This window comes from Harpia harpyja, chromosome 15 (assembly GCF_026419915.1).
Source record: "Harpia harpyja isolate bHarHar1 chromosome 15, bHarHar1 primary haplotype, whole genome shotgun sequence".
NCBI lineage: Eukaryota > Metazoa > Chordata > Aves > Accipitriformes > Accipitridae > Harpia > Harpia harpyja.
In genome coordinates, this window is record NC_068954.1 from 25,149,221 (window position 1) to 25,168,256 (window position 19,036).

At 38.1% G+C, this 19,036-nt stretch overlaps 1 protein-coding gene across 1 annotated transcript in view; it reads right to left on the reverse strand.

Moving 5' to 3' along the window:
- CSMD1 (CUB and Sushi multiple domains 1) overlaps positions 1-19,036 on the reverse strand; it is a 1,244,186-nt gene that overhangs the window by 883,629 nt on the left and 341,521 nt on the right. The gene's annotated exons all lie outside the window — the stretch shown is intronic.

Below are 19,036 nucleotides of genomic sequence, written 5' to 3' on the forward strand. Positions count from 1 at the left end.
AATTATTTTAACTTTTAAAACAAAGCACATCAATACGTGTGCTGAGCATTATGAGCAGCATCACATTTCTACATCCGAACTGCGAATGCATTATACTTTTTATCCCGATGCAGTCTCTAAACATTCACTCCAAAGTTTCAAACATGTTCTTGAGCTTTTTAACCCTCCTATTTCAACACATCTGTGTGCTCTCCAACAGAGAACACGGAAAGAAAGACCTGTTTGTATCTACTGAAGAGAAAGAATTTTTTTTATAAGATTAATTTCAAGATAAAGATAGGTAAATTTAGGACACCTAGAAGTAGATACCCAGGCCTTGACTCACACAGAGATACCTAGCGCAATTTGATAACATGGACTATCCTGTCTGACCTCCAGCTGCTGCTTCAGAAAAAGCATGGATCTCACATGTTCAATGTCTTATACATTAACTGACCAGAAAACAACAACAAAAAAACCCACTTCTATTTAACAGCTTCAGAAAAATTACATTTCCCATGTTATTAACAGTCTTGCCTTTACATACAAAACAGAATTTTGGATAAGCTATAATTACACTGCAATACTGATTTTAAGATAATTGCTCCAAATAAATGTTTTGATTCATTTTGAGGATAAAACAGATGGAAAAAAATGTTTACATCCTTTACTGAAACATCACTAAAGACAATTCATTAGACCTGGCTGACACTAGCGAGATGTTGGTTTCTTGACTGTTAAAATAATTTCACGTAAGCAAGATGAAAAACACCATTACTGTCCCACAAACCCAAAACTATACTGTCAGCTTACATCACTAGCCAATTTCTGTATTTTGCAATAGGGGTATGTGATCCACTGGGTACAGGACAACGCACCAGAAAGCCACCTTTCATTCAAATTTCACCCTGAAAGAGTTTCTTGAATTCTGACATTAGAAGAGCTCATAAAAAAAAAAAAAACAAACAAACAAACAAAAAAAACCCCAAACCACACCCACAGCACCACACCAAAAATGCTTTGATATATTTTTAATCTGGATGGTTAAGACAATCCATGCCTTTAAAAAAATCTTGCCTTTGAAATTTATTGTACAATGATGCTGTAGTTCATTAATTGGCATCTGGAACTGCAGAAGGTAAATAACATACTAGTACAGTAGTATCAGTGAACTAGAAGTTCTTTGCAAAATTAGGCTTATTTAAGACCACTCTCATACATAAAAACATATAAGAACTCCTCCATGCTTGAATTACACCAGTCAGGTGGTTCCCCATCTCTTTTCAATTTTGAGCTTTGGAAAACAAATATTTGGCTCAGATGAGTCAGAGGTCAAAGCAAGGAGAGCTTTAAGTACAGGTGAAGGCATATGGTCAAGACAACATAAGTCAGCAAAAAGCTTTCTGCAATTTCTTCCTTTCTTTTTAAACAACATTGTCTCCCACATGCTAATTAGCTGTTTGCTCTAATCTTTTCACCTTCTGTATACTTGTCAACCTATTACTCCTATTCTTTTCCACCTCATTTACTCCAATTCCAGAAATAACTAGGTTGATTTTTCCCTCAATCCTCAAACTGCAGAACTACTGTGAGGCTTGCCACATCTTATGTTCAGACTTTTGTATGTTCTCTCACCTGCACTAGATGTTGCAGTTTTTAGGGAAATGTGCTTCTTGTTCTATTTAATAAATTAGAGCAGTTATCACTACTGCCCTACATCTGAAGTGTACTGTATGACAGTTCATTATTAATTTAGAGTATGTATTTTCTGATCTTACTTACATGTCTCTTCCTTCTTTGAGAAGGGATTCAAAGAGTTCTGCTTTTAAGGGCTTTTTTTTGGATAGCACCACAATATTTCCTGGATCTAACATCTTTTTTGCTGAAATACAGGAAATTAGCATGCATTGTAGGGGAAGAAAGGAAAATCAGTTTGAGACATGGAAAGATAGAGGTAGGTAGCTAGCCTCAACACTTCACACTACATAGGAGACCAAAAAAAAAAAACAAAACCCAATAAAAAGACAAAAAAGTCCTATCAATGCAGAACTACACAGCTTTAGCTACCTCATTCCTGATCAGTGTTTGCTCCACTTGGTATGGAATTGGTTCATATAAATGAACTTATCTGAGCAGTGGCTGGACATTCTGAGCTCCTGTTATGATTTCTAGACCTACCTGCTTTGAATCTGTTATGCTAATAAGTATCACTCCTACAATAAGGATTCTTTATCTGCCCAATAAATAAAATTGTTTCTATACTATCCCCCTTGAAATACTGGAGGATCATTCTTTAGGCTAACTGACATTGCAATTTACATTAAAGGAATACAAATATATTCTTTTATGTCTTAAATCAGTGCACTTTAAGGTTTTACAGACATAGGAAAAGGCAAGTATGTGGTAAACTTCAAGGATTAGTACATCAACTTGAAATCTATTTTTACATTACTGTAATCCTAAAAGAGATTATGGAAAAGTTTCAAACAGAAAAAAAAAAATCCGTATTTCAGTCATTCAACACAACTATCTGGGTGCCTCTACAATACCCTTGCCACCTGAAATATTTCTGAAAGTGTCTTTTCATAGTATTCTAATAAATTCAGTGAGATCAAATGCCATGAAATTGCATGCAAACAAAGACTAGACAGCAGATGAAAATCTAGAGTGTTATTCTTCAGACATTTTCAGAATTAAACCACTGCTAACCTACCAAGTCATTTCCCCACCCCCCCCCATCATTTTTGCTAGGTAGTTATAGCTCATGCATCATAATGTGTTTTGCATATTCATTTCATCATGCAGAAAAATCACACACCTTCATGTGTTGCTTTACTTTGGAAATGTATCTTGGCAATTAACTTGTAGGCCTTTACTGCAACCAGAAAGGGAACTGTTTAGACAGACAAGTGTGTGTGCTAAGAAAGCAGAATCATTTCAAGTCCCTCTGCTAATGAAACTGTCATTTGATAAGCTTCCACTACTTCATACTGAGCATATGGCAATACTTTAAGCTTAAAATATTCCTACTTCCTTAACTTTCAGTAGCATTAATCTGCACAAAATGCACACACCAAAATACTTTTTAACCACAGATGGAATATATTTGGCTTGTCTATAAAGAAGAAACAGAACTCGTAACAGAGAACGCAGTGGTACACCAGTACCAAGTTTAGCCTTTGGTTGGGGGGGGGGGGGGGGGGGGCGGGGAGTAGGGAAGACCGCAACAAACCACCACACATTTCATTCTACATTGTCATTTCATAGATCTAGCCATTTCTAGTGATAAGGTCTATAAATACATAGCTGGTTATTTTGGTTGGGTTTTGGTGGGTTTTGTGGGTTTTTTCCCCAGTAGCATAGCAATAGGTCCAGGTGGCTCTGCTCAGAACTTCTCCACCCTCTACTTGTGATGGCACATTTTGGGACTTCCTGGTACTAAACAGATAGTGTGCCAAGTCCTCTGGGGGGGTTGGCAATGGCAATATGGTTACAGGTCTGTAGCAAATGATGTACAAGAAGAGGCTGAAGGAATAGATTTGTTGAGCCCTTAAAAGATGACAACTAAAGGGTGAACCTTACTGCTGTCTTCAGCTACCTATTGGAGTGGTATAGAGAAAGCCAGGTTCCCCTTGGAAGCGCAGAAAGGATGGGAAGCAACAGGAAAGGTGCAACATGAGAAATTCCAGTTTTGTATTTGAAAAAAAGAAAACACCATGATGGTGGTGGTATATTGGAACTGATGCCCAGAGAGGATCTGGTATCTCCATCCTTGGAGACACTGGAAACTTGATAGCCCCCTGAACAGCATGATCTATCTTCAGACTTGGCTCCAATGTCAGCAGGAGATAAGATCAAATAATCATAGTCTCTCGTAACCCAAGTAATTCAATGAATCCATGACCCATAAGGAATGCATGGGCACAGTCCCTATCACAAGCAGCTGCTGTAAGAAAAATGAGAACATTCAACAGTTTGAGGAAATACAGAAGTACAATCAGATCAGCCTAAGAAGTTTTAGGTTGTTTGCATAAATTTATCAGGGACTGAACTTTTGCTGAGTGTAGTTACAAAATTTTAGCAAGTCCCAGCTGTTCACATAGAAACTGACAGGCCTTCAAGCATGGTTAAAGCTGAACTGATCTTTGCAGGTGTTTTGAAGATATCCTTGACACAAAAATATCTTTGCTCCTCTTCCCTCCAATGAGAACTATTACATTCTTACTTCCAGAGTCACTAGATGATTTTTTTTAATAAACATTTTGCACCACCCTCATGGTTGAAATGGTCAAATGAAGCTTTCCGGAACAGCTCTATCAGGAGCAGCTATCCAGCATGAAGAGTCTTATATGATCAGACCACTTTAACAAGAGTATATACTGATGTCACAATTGCCAAAAAACAATGAGCAGTTGCAAAGGAAAAACAGAAGCATTTTTGCCATTTGCTAGCTTATTCATTCCTACAGCTGCCTGTAGTACAAAGTGATATGTTCGGGTTACCACACGTGACAAAATTTTGTCAAGGTTTAAAAAGATGTTGTGGGGAAATTTAAGAGCCAAAAAAATCCTAGAGGGAAGGGGGACCCTGCACCCATAAGGACTAATTCTTTTTTCAAATCAGGCCAATGAAATCTATGAAAATACATTATTATAATTAGAAGGAGAATCAGATCTGTTAAACATTTTTAGAATTGTGCCTGAAATATACACACTTTTTTTTTTTTATGTATCTATGAGCTCTGCTTCTACTTCTGTACAGCTTGTTCCCAGAAACATTCTCAGAGGAAGTAACTAGCATCTATTTGGCTAAGACAAAATATTCTTGCCTGAAATTAGCTATCAGATGTCTCTTCAAAAGCTAATAGCCAAAAGGATTGATGTTACTAATAACAAGGTAAAGTATAAGACTAAGTTCAAATGAATTATCCCAAAAGCAATTTTGGGCAAACCATAGATAAATGGCAAAATCAGAGCTATTCTTTTTTCTCCCTCAAAATCTGTATAAGGAAAAAAACTAACATTTCTCCCATTTTACCATAAAGTGATACAGGTCATTAACTGCCCCAGGAAACACCAAAGAGCTGTCTGCCATCAGCGTCGTATCTTTTCACGTTTTACATACTATTCTTAAAATTGTCATTTGATGTAGAGGAGATCCATAAGCTCATTCCGTATCAAACTCACCATAACACATGAAAACACAAAGTTATTGGCAGGTGCCACCTCAAAGATTGTGCTGATCAACCGCAGATCAGAAAGCAAGGCAAGTCAAAGGTTACCCTTTAGAACTAAAGCTTTAGGCTATCTATTGTAGTTCTCCAGAAATACCTCACTACATCACGGAAGTTGAATACTAAGTACAACACACCAAAAATGTTCAAAAGGTGGCATCTCATATTTGGCTTAACTAGAAATTATTCTAGAACTATACCATCAATAAAAAGCAGACAAACCCCTTCTGTGTTTTAGGCATCCAACGTCTCCAATAGTCAATGATATGTATACACTATTAGCCATCTGAAGAAAAAGCAATCAAGATATGATTCTATGGATTCCTAGCATTTATTCCTGCTTTTATTAATTTATTTATTAATGCCTTTGTGGTAGGTTGACCTTGGCCAGCTGCCAGACCCCCACCCAGCCACTCTCTCACTGATCCTCTTCAACAGGACGGGGAGAAGAAAATAAGTTGGAAATGCTCCTGGGTCGAGATAAAGACAGGGAGATAACTTACTAATTATTGTCATGAGCAAAACAGACTTGACTTGGGCAAAATTAGTTTAATGCCAATTAAAATATGTTTGGATAGTGAGAAACAAAGATAAATTAAAAAATTTAAAGAAATTAAAACCCTTCCCCCACTCCCCTTCTTCCCAGGCTCAATTTCACTCCTTCATTCCCGACTCCTCTGTTTCCCCCACCCCAAGGGGCACGGCGGGATGGGGAATGGGGGTTGTGGTCAGTGCATACCAGCTCCTCTCTGCACTCCTTCCTCCTCACATTTCTCCCCAGCTCCAGCGCGGGTCCTTCCCACAGGCTGCAGTCCTGCAGGATAAACCTGCTCCTTCGTGGGTTTCTCCACGGGCTGCAGGGGAATCTCTGCTCAGGCGCCTGCAGCACCTCCTCCCCCTCCGGGTCTGCAGAGCTGATTCTCTCACTTTTTTCCTTACCCCACATTTTGCCCGTGTCATGTTTTTGCCCTTTCTTAAACACATTTTCCCCCAAGGTGCCCCGGCCTTGTCTGCAGGGCTGAGCGGTGCCCTGGGGTGGGTGGGCTGGAGCCGGCTGGAACCGGCTGGAACCGGCTGTGTCTGGCTCGGGGCAGCCCCGGCTGCTCCTCACAGAGGCCGCCCGGCAGGTCCCCGCTAACAAAACCTGGGCACCCGCACCAGTACAGCCTTCACGATGGGAGCAGAGAACACTTCAAAAGCGTGATCTGTTCAAGTGCACCTCAGTTTTACATATTAAAAAGTCAAATCATTAATATGTTATCTTAGTAACTAGTAGTTTGAATCCGTTTAAACTACCTGAACACATCTGGACAAAAGAGAAGCTACCGCAGTAATTTACAAGAAGGTGCTAACTCCTGTTATTCCACAGAAAATAGCAGCAATGCTACAGTAACAAACATGATTACAGGATACATATCCGTAAAATGACCTTTTATGAAGCCACACAAGCTCTGAAGTTCCCTTCTACAAATAAAGGGGAGACTGAGAGGTGCTATTTTAAAGCTCTGCCAGGTGCCAAAAAAAAAAAAAGAAAAAATAATTAACACTCTTGTCTTCCTGGTTTTGAATCTGGAAGACTGAATAGGTGCATCTCTAACCAAAGGCATACAACATGCTGCCTTTCCAAACAGCTGGAACAGTTCAGTAGCCAACTGAAATTATCTCAGAGAGCAATGCAGTTAAGAACAAAGCAGTCTTAGCTGTGTATGAGCATGTACAGTACTTCCATCATGTAATTAAAGTCCTTTCCACACACAGCATTTTTGCATTGAGTTCAGAGTTGGAAGTTAACATTAAGTAGACAGAAGTACAGCTGATGAAAAAAAGATTTTTTTTTTCTTTTCCTAGAGACCAATTATTTAAAAATTAAGCTTCTCTCAAACTCTTAAAAAAGCTTAAAAGAAGAGTTGTGTTTAGTTCAAAGTTTCTTTTATGGATAAGCCTTTGTTCAAACCAGACATTGATAATTCAGAACAGTCCAATAAGTATTTATTTGTATAATTAGAAAAGACGCATGTAAAGGCAGCTTCAAGACTCAAATATCTCCACAGGATTAATTTCTAGCCTATGACTAGGTATTTCCCCCCCCCCCCATAAGACCTATTTCAGAGGTGGAATTGCATCTCCCATAGTAAAGAGATACTTTTTAAGGTTAATAAATAGTAAGGTTTATGGTGAAATTTCATACACTAAAATAAAAATATATGATGTCATATAAGTACTCTTATGCAAGTTTTTAGTCCTGCAAACAGTAGCCACCAATAAGGTATAATCACAAAGAAACAAATGTGAAGTGATTTTTGCAGTATTATTTCCCAAGTCTTGAAGAATTTTCATCTCCCCTGTCCACTGCCATAAGCTGCTGTTCTGGAGCAAAGCTCAACTCTTGCAAATATCAGAGATAATAAAAAAAGCTTTTTAAAAAAAAAAAAAAAAAAATCACAAAGCAAGCTAGCCACAGCCAATCCTATGGGTCATGCTCTCACAGGCTTATCTGCCTCATTATATAACCTGCAGGAACCAGAAAAGCACACTCTTAAAAATTCTATAGGGATTTTCCCTGTTTTGTTCATCATTGTAAGATGCCATCCCTGGGGGCCAACTCCTGTTTGTACTTGTTATCAGCAATGAGAAGAGTTACCCACAGGTTAAGACACCTAATGGTACATAAAGCCAGGAGACCAGTGTATCCATTCCAGCAAACCAGGCTGTTACCTGCCACATGTGAAACCACATAAGCCTTAATAACTGGCATCCGTTCTGTTGCCAAGAGGAAGCGAAGATTTAAAACCTGACTCAGATACCAACTCATACATAAAGGAACAAGGAGCTACTACAAGATTAGTACAAGATCTATAATTTATAACTGATTTTCTACCACAGAAGATAGGCTAAATATATATATAGTCCCACTACCCCCAGCCTCAAATTTTTTCTTTAAGTCATAGAAAAAGGGAAGACATGCAGAACAAATCATTCAAGGTCAAGTTTTTCATTCAGAGGTGGCTTTTCTCGAGCTTAAGGCAATACTGACTGTTCCTTAAAAAAACTGTACAAGAAACACTGTGATGGGCAGAGCCTCAGCTCAGAGAGCACACCCAGTCCTCCACACAGGAATTACCCTCTTCTTCCCCACCTCTCCAGCATAAAGAAAATACACAGCAACACCTCCTCATATTGATGACTGTTAGTCAGCTTTTTTTTCCCCAAGAAAATGAATTAAAACCCCTTAGCTCTCACATTTCTTACTCCAGCAGTATCAAGTATTCCTCGGTGCTGCTTTCTCCAGGTTCAGACTCCTCCATCTTCAGGTTCCCTCAGGTTATAGACCCACAGCAACACCCCGACACTGCTCTTCCAGTGCTCCAGTCCCCCACTTCTCTCTCCCCAAGAAAGCCCTCCCATTAGATAGCCACAAAACTTCTTCCACCAACTGTCTCCCCTACACCCCAGGAAATTCCTGCAAACCCCTCAGCTGTTCCCTGAGCCCTCATTTGATTAATTAATATCAGGTGCTCCTCCATCCTGCTAACCAGAGGCAGTTAAGTTGTGCATAGCTCATTAGAGGGGCACTAGTACTAGCAGTACACAAAAGGCTCATCTCTTACCTGGGTGCTCTTCTGCAATTTAAGATTTATAATCTCAAATTAATAATCTGTTCTGAATAGGCAAGAAATAGGTTTTCTTAATCCAAGCCTTTCACATGGCTAAGTACATGTACATTTTTTCCGTGGCACGGTCATGTGAAAACTTCCTGATGTTTCCTGTGACTTTAGCTTAACTAGGAATTAATTGCAGGAATTATAAAATTAATACTTTCCTAGTAAGGGAAGGATGGAAGCAATCAAAAGTTCCCTCACTGAAGTCCAGAAGGTCCCTTATAACCAAAACTCACCGGGTTCAGTCACTAAGCAGAAAGAAGCTGCACACTTAATGATTTTGACATACTTAGCCTTCAGAAAAAGCAGGTGGTTTCTCTAGCTGGCACCAAACAGCCATGGTAGCAAGGCTTGCATCTGCTGCAGGACGCCCTGATGCTGCAAAGCAGTGCCCTGTGAGCCCAGTTACCAGGCATCAGGAAGGGAGCAGGAAAACATGAGACGAGTTGGCCAACGTCAGACCAATACGCAGCCGTGAAGGGGACCGAAGTGGAGGCAGGTCTCAGGAAAGCAGTGGGGCTGAGGGCTTCGAGGGGGTTGCAGCTGGTGGCAAAGGCCTGGCAGGTCTGGGCAGCCAGCAGGCTCTGGCAGCGCCAGCACGGTGGGATTGCATGGCAGATCGGAGAGAGGGCAACTCCCAGAGCGCTCGTCTGCCGGTGGATGGGCCTAGTGGGGTTTGTTACTCGTGCTGAGAAGAAAAGGGCTTGCCTAACAGGTAATCACAGTACTTCCCTACAGTCCCAGGCTCCAACGTAGGGCAAACCACAGAAGAAAAAAGCCACTTTACGTCTGAATCGCGTGGCAGTCACTAAGACTGGCGGCTGCCGACTAAATGAACTGGTAGGCCACAGCACTGCGCTACAGCTACACCGAAGTGTCTTCTTTTCCTGGCAGACCTTATCATTATCCCATGTATTTTCTTACAATTTCTACCCATTGTACACAAAATGCAGCCACAGAAATGGTTTCATATGCCTCTGTGCTAAATGATATTGAAAGAAAACATCAGCTAATATTTGATAAAACTGGACAAAAATAAAGTGGTATTATAAACCATTATTGCCAGAGGGATAAAAAGTGTTTTACCTTTAGGAGAAAGATGTTATTTCAGTTACTGTAAAGCTAGTGTCTCTTTATGCTTGAGAAAAAACAACTGAAACTTTAAGTAATATCATACATTCCCAGTTAACAATTATATGAGCAGACTACATTTCTGCCTTCTAACAGCACACAGATATTTAGACCAAAGGCACCTCTCAGCTGTGCTGGTATGAGCCCAGATGGAACTAGTAAAAGTAAAATTACACAGATATAAGTTAAAATGTCACTTGATTCAATTAATTAATAATTATATTTCAAAGAAATCCTATTTTCAGAAAATTGTGGAAACAGGTTTCATAGGCTGAATTAATTCTTCGGGCCTGTTACCTATATCCCTATATTTGTTAGCTCACTAATAACAGTATGATGAGTTTAATAATAAAAAATATAGTAGTAAGAAAGACCATTGTTAGTAATAGATTCCAGGCGAGATTTAACATTTTTTTAGTTAAAAAAAAAAATAAATCAGGAATTGAGTCAGCAAAACTAAGATCTTTCAGTGATTTTACCACCCATACCTTCTCAAACAGTTTAAGATAAAATCTTAGAAAACATTTACATTAGTTTAAGCTTCATTATGTGAGTTTTGTCTGTTTACTCTTACATACGGATGTAACATCACATCAATCACGTTTTCAGTAGGTATGTCGCATTAATACACAACAGTGTATATGGTGATCTGTTATTTTACATAACTTCAGTTGTGAAGCTAGCTTGCATTTCCTATGTCACAAGGCTTTACAGAGAGATTTACGTCAAGTTAGGAACAACATTACAGCAATGAACAGTTGATTCAACTTCAGAATAAATGAGGATGAATGTTATCTGAAACTTTGTTTTATGAATCCGTTATAAATCATCCATAATGCTGTAGGTGATATTCATGCTCCCACTTGTGAGTTGTTTGGAAATGAAAAATGTACAGAACTCTTCATGTGAAAAAAAAAAAAAAAAAAAGAAAACAAAACGGAACACCCCAAACCTCAAAACCCTATCATAGGAACACAAATGGTATTTTATGCCTCTACTAAATGGAATTTAGAGAGGAAAAAGTCTGTGAAGAGGACTCTTTTTCTCTTCACAGGCCAGCCACTAATAACTGAAAAATCACCTACATTTCCACCTCCCTAGGTTTTACAGGCTCACCTTTTATTACAGTATCAGAGCACCTCCACAAAAACCAGTGAAACGAAGCCAGTGTAAATGGAAATGGAATGATAACAAGTGGCTTAGAAGCCCTGCAACACACAAAAATTGCCTGAAGGGGGAAATAAATCAATTTCTGAAGCTTTCTTTTAACGTTTTTACAAATTGGATTACAGTAGTATTGCCAGCTGAAAAAAACCTACGCTAGCCTTTTTGGTGGCACCACTTTAAGCAAAGGCCTCAAGGTAAAAGAAAATATGCTAGCAAGTATTTGAATGGATCAGATATTAGTACAAACAGCATGTTTGGCCTTTGCAGCAATAGGGAGGTACCTAAAAAAATACACTACTGTCCAAACATGAGTGTATTTAACAAACAGTTTATATAATACTCACTGTTCCTACTGTAAGGAAGACTAAAGATTTGTGCCTAGAACTTTATTCTGGGAATGTGTGAAGCTTCAAATGTGGCCTATAGTAGGCAGTAAAATTTTGAATACTTACATGGCTTTGCAGATTTCCATTATCTGTTTTGGACAGGCTAGACTGTCTGGCTTTTTTTTACTGCTCAATTCAAAATACATACTACCATACTAATGCTTGAAGTCATTCCCATTAGTGACCTGGAATCTGACTGTTCTTCATGTTTTTTATTGAGATATATACCCTTTTGGATTAATGAAATAAAATAGGTCAGGTAATTAAATACTTACATGTTTCTAAAGAGTAAAATATTCTATTTTAATACTTTCTAGTCATTATTTTTCAACTGTTTTTGCCAAAATGGCATTTTTTTCCCACATATTACTGATCAGAATTTTTTTTAAAAAGAAAAAATGATACAAAGTTAAAAACAACCTAAGTTTAAAAAAAACCCACCTTTTTTGTACATCTTTCATTTCATAAGCCAAACTTTAAAGCTAGCTTTTATATGTTTTTGCAAGATATGAGCTTAATTTTGTTTACCTAAATTTAAGTTCTCAGTAAATCAATCAGATCCAAAATATTAGAAGTTAGATGCCTTAATTTTTCCATATCTTAGTTTCCCATTTGCAAAATAAGGAAAAAATTACAAACTAAAAAGATTCTTTTGAATTCAGAGGGATGGAACACCTCTCCTGTGAGGAAAGGCTGAAAGAATTGGGGTTGTTTAGCCTGGAGAAGAGAAGGCTCCGGGGAGACCTTATTGTGGCTTTTCAACACTTAAAGGGGGCTTCTAAGAAAGACGGGGACAAACTTTTTAGTAGGGCCTGTTGTGATAGGACGAGGGGTAACGGTTTTAAACTAAAAGAGGGTAGATTCAGACTGGATATACGGAACACATTTTTTACAATGAGGGTGGTGAGACACTGAACAGGTTGCCTAGAGGAGTTGTGGATGCCCCATCCCTGGAAGTGTTCAAGGTCAAGTTGGACGGGGCTCTAAGCAACCTCATCTAGTTGAAGATGTCCCTGCTCATTGCAGGGGGATTGGACTAGATGACCTTTAAAGGTCCCTTCCAAACCAAACCATTCTGTGATTCTATGATTCTATGATGCTATGAATTCAAGTACATTGCAAATTGTCGACAGATCCAGAGTTAGGGGAATAGGATGTGTATATTCAAGTACTTCAAATCAAAAGAAAGTTAAAATAATGTGCTATTGTCTCATTTTAAGCAATTCATTTTGGCAAATGAAATGTAGGGGATCTCCAGATTGTTTGGAATTTGACTGGAAGCATTTGTTAGAGCTCTAAGACAAAAAATTATGTACTTAAAGAAGAACAACTTATGAAGTAGTTCCAAAACGAAAAGCTTTTGGAGCAATCGAGTGAAACCTTTCCTTCACCTTTTGTGTCTTTCCAAACTATGTACATTTTCAGCTTAAAGAATCTTCTCAAAATGTTATGATATGTTATACATATTATAAATATGCCCCTAGGAGTCTTTTCACTTGATAAAATAATGTATCCTGTTTCAGAACTGAGGAGAGGATTTTCCTTCACTGTCACCTCATTATGACTTTGCTTTTTTTTTCCTTAAGTTAATTGTTCTGACAACTCTATTTTAAAGGGGTCAGGCTTTGACAGTTTTAGACTATCTGCACAAAGCTCACTATATTAACTTTCTGTTCCTATGTTTTACTCCCAAGAGCTACGACATTCTTTTTTTCTATGCAAACCTTTGAAGTCTGTCTGTTATTTCCACCCATCATACTTGAAGTTAGTACAGTATATATCATTTAGTACTTGAATACCTCCTGTCAAAATTGCTGCCTGGCTTGTTTGTCCTTTATAAGAAAGAAATCTAGTGGGTATTTCAGTAGGTCAAAAAGTTCGTTTTATCTAAATTTAACTTTAAAAAAAGTCTTTTGCAGGTAACCAGTTTTGATAGTTTCAAATGGCACTGAAAAAGAAGTGGCTACTGCTACTAATATGAAATAAAGGCCAATTCTGGAAATGTTTGAGAATTATGTGAGTGCTTTGGGCTAACTCTACACTTATCGTATTAAGTATCATATACTCATGTTTTCCATCATTATATCACTTGTACATATTTTGCAATATTCAAAACTTTATGGAAGATAAGTTGTCTGTGTAGTTCAGTGCTTCAATTTAAATATTATTCCTATGTAGAGCAGGAATACGTTGTAAAAGGAAAGGGGGAGGCACAGCACAGACAAGAATATCTGACATAGGCAATCAAGACACAGAGACATGGATTTTCACAAATGGATCCATTTACAGTGCAGATAGGTGAGACTGAAGGGCAAAACAGTGGTGCATTTTCTTTCTTATCCTGTAATAAGGACCATATACCATGGCAAAGATCCAGAATCCTTAAGAAGGCTGCACACTTAGTATGTACCTATGAAAATTGGCACTGTTTGTTAGTGTATGTTGAAGCCCTTAATTTTGTATCTTTGCTGATATTGTTACCCGTGCTAACAATATTTAACTACCACATTTTTAATACCTTTATTTTGCCACACTAGCATTCACCATTGTATTTCTTTGGTATAGCAATTAATGAATCTCAGAGTACATTGACTTTTATAACCAGAATATTTTTCTTAACTTTTAGAGCAAAAATCATTATGCTGAAATGTCAGCTTATCATTATTTTCAGAATGTCCTTGCCTCATACATATCCTGTTGCAGTGTATGGTGTAGTTTACTGTACTGAATTCCCATCGTGATCTACCTCAAGTTGCTAGTATGCATACAGATTTTAATGATTACCCTCAAAGTGCTCTCTTTATGATGCCACCTTATCAATGTGCCCTCTGATCAGTAGATCTTCAACAAATTCAGAAGTAATGAAGCAGAACAACCTCCTGTTAAATTTAATAGTGAACAAAGTTTGGTAGCTTCAGCCTGAAATATCACATCCCAAAAGTAAGTTTAGAAATATGTCTTAATTGAGAGATATTTCATCTTTCTTTCTGAGCATTTTCTGTGCTTATATTTTAAGTCACCTCAGTAGAGGTTTGCCCTAGGATGCATAATTTGATGCTTGAGCTCCTCCTATCAGAACATTCTATCTTGTTCTCCTGTCCTTTAATCTTTACATATATAATATATCATTTCAGGGCTTATGATCATCATTGAGATTATCTACAGTAATATCATTTTTAGTTTGGAACAAACTGTTTCTTATGGATGACTTGCCCTAACAACTGTGTTTAGGTGAGTCATATTTTGCTAGTTTAAAATGTTCTCATTCAAAGTGCTTCTTCCAGAGAAAGGATGTATGCAAAGCCTTTTTTGCTCATACTTTTAATTTCAGCAATCTTTCTCTTAAAATTGTATGGTAATATGTATACATTAGCCCCAAGCAATGGGTGTTGCCTAGTTACCTGAAACAAGGTACATATTAGGCAAATTCTGCCATTAAATGTGTAAGATCTCTGCAGGAAAGTGGTGATGCTCTGCATTATCTGTTAGGCTATTGCATCTCGCTTACTCCTGCAGACAGTCTTGCGAGAGATGCCTGAAGTTGCCCTGGTTACCCATGTGTGTCCAGATGATGCAGCATCTTGAATATCTGAACACAGGTAATAGTTTTGTTTACCTTTAACACAATATTTGATACCACCAGCACGCTCAGGTGGTCTGCAGGGTTCTGACATCCATTTCTACAGGCAGCCTACAGACTGCCCATAAGTACCTACAAGAAGAGAAGGAGGGGGCAGACATGACATTGTTTATATGAAGGAAGTCAATACTGCAGGAACTGGTATTGCAGGAGAACTTTTTAGTTTTATGTTTTGCATCCTAACCCTTTCAGAAGGTGACTCTTGCTGTCAATTTTTCTCATTTATTTGAATAGAAGTTTTAGTTAAACCCATTGTTTAGAATTTCTTTGTATTTGGCTATCTTTTTATTGTCACTGGCTCATATTTATGTAGAACAGTTAGTAAAGCTTAGCTTTTTCTCATGAAGGTGCCGACTTCTTCACATTGTTGTTATTTTAATATGGAATAAGATGGCTTTGGTGAACTAGCTTCCCAAGTCTCTGATGGCCTTTGTGGCCAGAGAAAGGTTTTAAGACCAAACCATTGTGGAAGATTCCACATGCCTGTGGAACAGTCATGCCATGAGCTACAGTAGTACTTAGCTATTCCCCTGACAAGGTGTTAGTATGGGGATTACCTACCTCTCCAAATAATGGGTGGTACTGAAAAGAGTAAGAGAAGCATGAAATAGCTAAGAAGCAATAACTACTATTCAGATGGATGACAGAACAAATACAGAAGGCAAGAGAACCACTGAGACCAAAATAATACTGGGCTTTAGGAGAGCCATCTATGCAACTGAGAAAGAAAAGCAGAAGATGCGAGTGAAGACTGGCTGTTCAAAAGAGATAAGAAAGAAGCCATGGGAAGGAATTTCATGTTTTATGGGAAAAGAAGGTAGCCTTAGTTATTTAGCCTTAGTTAACACCAAGAGAATTTGGCTGACCTGACAAAGACTCTCCCATGAATACTCAAGAAAGAGGTTATAGGGGACATTAGTAGAGACTGTGGAATACTGAACTGAATGAAAACAATCCATTTTCAATGGAAAAAATTTTTATTTCTATTTTATGTTCCAGATTCTATTAAGCTGCATGTAGCAAATGGTGTAAATCGTTGTCCAGCATTCAGCTCCTACACTGAATCAATGTCTAAACAGCCTATTTCTTTCCAATGACTATGAAAGAAGCCTAGACAAACTAACCTCCACAACTAAAGTTTGCCTTTTTGAAATACCCTTCACAAAAAAAGCTGCCTGGACTGAGAGATGAGATGGGAGTGAGAAAGGCAACTGAGAAAACTGTGTAAGATTAATGGCAATTCTCTCTGCTGGTGAATTAGAATAAAAAGGTGAAGCTAGCCAAGAAGATGGAACACAGACCAACTATGAATGCTGCCTTTCTTGCCATTGCTGTTAATGAAACCATCATGGTTTACAGAAGTAAGGTTTGCTCAGAGGTCAATTATCAATGTGAATGCAGAGTCCCTATTTCAAACAAATTAACAAAAATGAGTCCTGGCACTCCAAATGCAAATTCATAAGGAAAGAGAAAGCAAAAGAGGAAAAGAGGAGATACTTAGTGAAGTATTGCCCTAAAAATGGGAGAAAAGAAGAAAAAGAACAACTGGAAGAATCAAGAGGAATGCAAAGGAAAAGGAGAGCTATTTGTTCTCTCTGATCATACTTTTTTAAACTCCGTTCTCTTCTATTTTCTTTAGATTTATAGTTCTTTATGCTTTTTTTATACATCTTCTAAAAAAAAATCCCCATTCTTTGGTGTAGTTTTTGTTTTTTCTTACCAACCACCTTGTAATTCCCATAATTCCCTACTACAATGCAAAGATCTGATTTCCCTTCCCTCTCTGTTCTTTTTCTCTTCAGTCAGCTATCACTGGGGGGTATGGGGGGCGTGTTATTACACTTCTTTACTAGCAGACTCTAGTGCTTGCAATCTGTCATTATTCACCCTCTTTTCCTTACAAACCTGTATTTGATCATGGTATGAAAGAGGTAAAAGGACTAAATAACCTAATGACGTTTCAGCCTTATCTGCTACAGATCTGTAGCTGCAGTTTTATTGTTACCTGCTGGCCAAACACTACCTTTTATTGATTTGTTGATGGAACAGTGTTATTCAATACTGCAGAATGACAGCGCTTTCATCTTTTAATTTCCATATGTTTGGTAGTATTAAAATCTTTTATGTTACCTGTGTCATTTGATCTGGGATATATCATTTAATGATGAAACTCCACCTATCAAAATAAGCCACTTTTCCTTCCATATCAGTATCTATTTTGTGAGTGGTTTTGTTACCATATTAAAAACAAGAACAACTGGTGTGAGAATACAGGTTCTCATGGAACATTTATTCTATTTAGGATATCTAAAGCAATTTTACTTTATTCTTTATGCCTGCATTTCATTTTTGGCTGCTCCTTCTTGACTCTTTGGTAAGAGATAGAGAGACCGTGATTCCTTTTGGGATATGTGTACTTGGGAAATTTTTTTTTCTGTTCTATGAAAATGCTCATATTTTTTAAAAAAAGTTCTTTTTTTACTTCTTGACAATAACAAGAATTTGTGGGATGTAATCTTTTTCCTGTGATCAGGGGTTTTGAGACTTCAAGGAATAATGAGTAAGAATTGGACAGATTTAACTCTCCTACATCTCAGGAGGTAATTCCTGAAAAATTGCCTATTCTGATACAGGTGGTAGCAGCTGCAACAGTAGTGTCTTTTTTATTTTAAGAAAAAAATAATCCTGAAGTTATGAGCTATTTCCTTTTCTATATTTTACTGAATTAAGTACAAGCTTATAAAATGTTGATAAAATAGTACTTTTTCCATTGAAAAAGACCTCTCAGTGGAAGACTCCAGAGTAATTCTAACCACATCCTTCATCTAGGAGACAAATTCAGTTATGACTGAACAGAATAATACATATAATTTTGCAAATGACAGCATCTTAGATTTACATTAACTGTGTGATGATTGAGAGGTAAAGAATTTAAAGATCCACAGCAGATAATACACTGACAAAATTCAAAAGTCAGTGGATCTAAATTCCCTAATGATTTGACTACATGACAAGGAAGTGTCAGACAGGAGGGAAACTACTAGCAGTGTGTTCAAGTCCATGTTTTGGACTAGTCTTATCAGAAATTTTTATTAATGGCTGAACAAAATAGCAGGAGCATGATAGTGAAACCAAATTAGTCAAAAATGTTGACAAGAAGGAGGAGTTGAACAGCTTATAAAATCCAGATATCATGATTGAAATGATGAGATAGCACTGAGGGCTGGATTAAAAAAAAAAAAAGAAAAAGATTGTAAAGTAAAAGACAGACATCTTTTCAGATAGGATGAATCATTCTTCATTCGTTGATTCTGAAGGAAGCTGGCCTGACCTCTTGCCTAATTTTACACAGATAAAATTAGTTGAAAGGAATAATACGTCCAGACACTAATAAAAAGGAATTCACAAAAAAAGCCCTGTCGTGGTTTAAGCCCAGCCAGCAACAAAGCACCATGAAGCTGCTGGCTCACTCCTCCCCCCCGGTGGAATGAGCAAGAGAAAATGTAAAGAAACACTTGTGGGTCAAGACAAGGACAGGGAGGGATCACTCCCCACTTATGGTCACGGGTAAAAGACAGGCTCAACATGGGGAAAAAACCAAAATCAATTTAATTTACTACCAATCAAATCAAAACAAGGATAATGGGAAGTAAAACCAACCTTAGAACACCTTCCCCCCACGCCTCCCTCCTTCCTGGCTCAACCCCACCCCCAGTTTTCTCTCCCTCCTCCCCGCCAGCGGCACAGGGAGTCGGGGAATGGGGGTTGGGGTCAGTTCCTCACACGTCTCTGCCGCTTCTTCCTCCTCAGGGGGAGGACTCCTCACTCGTCCCCTGCTCCA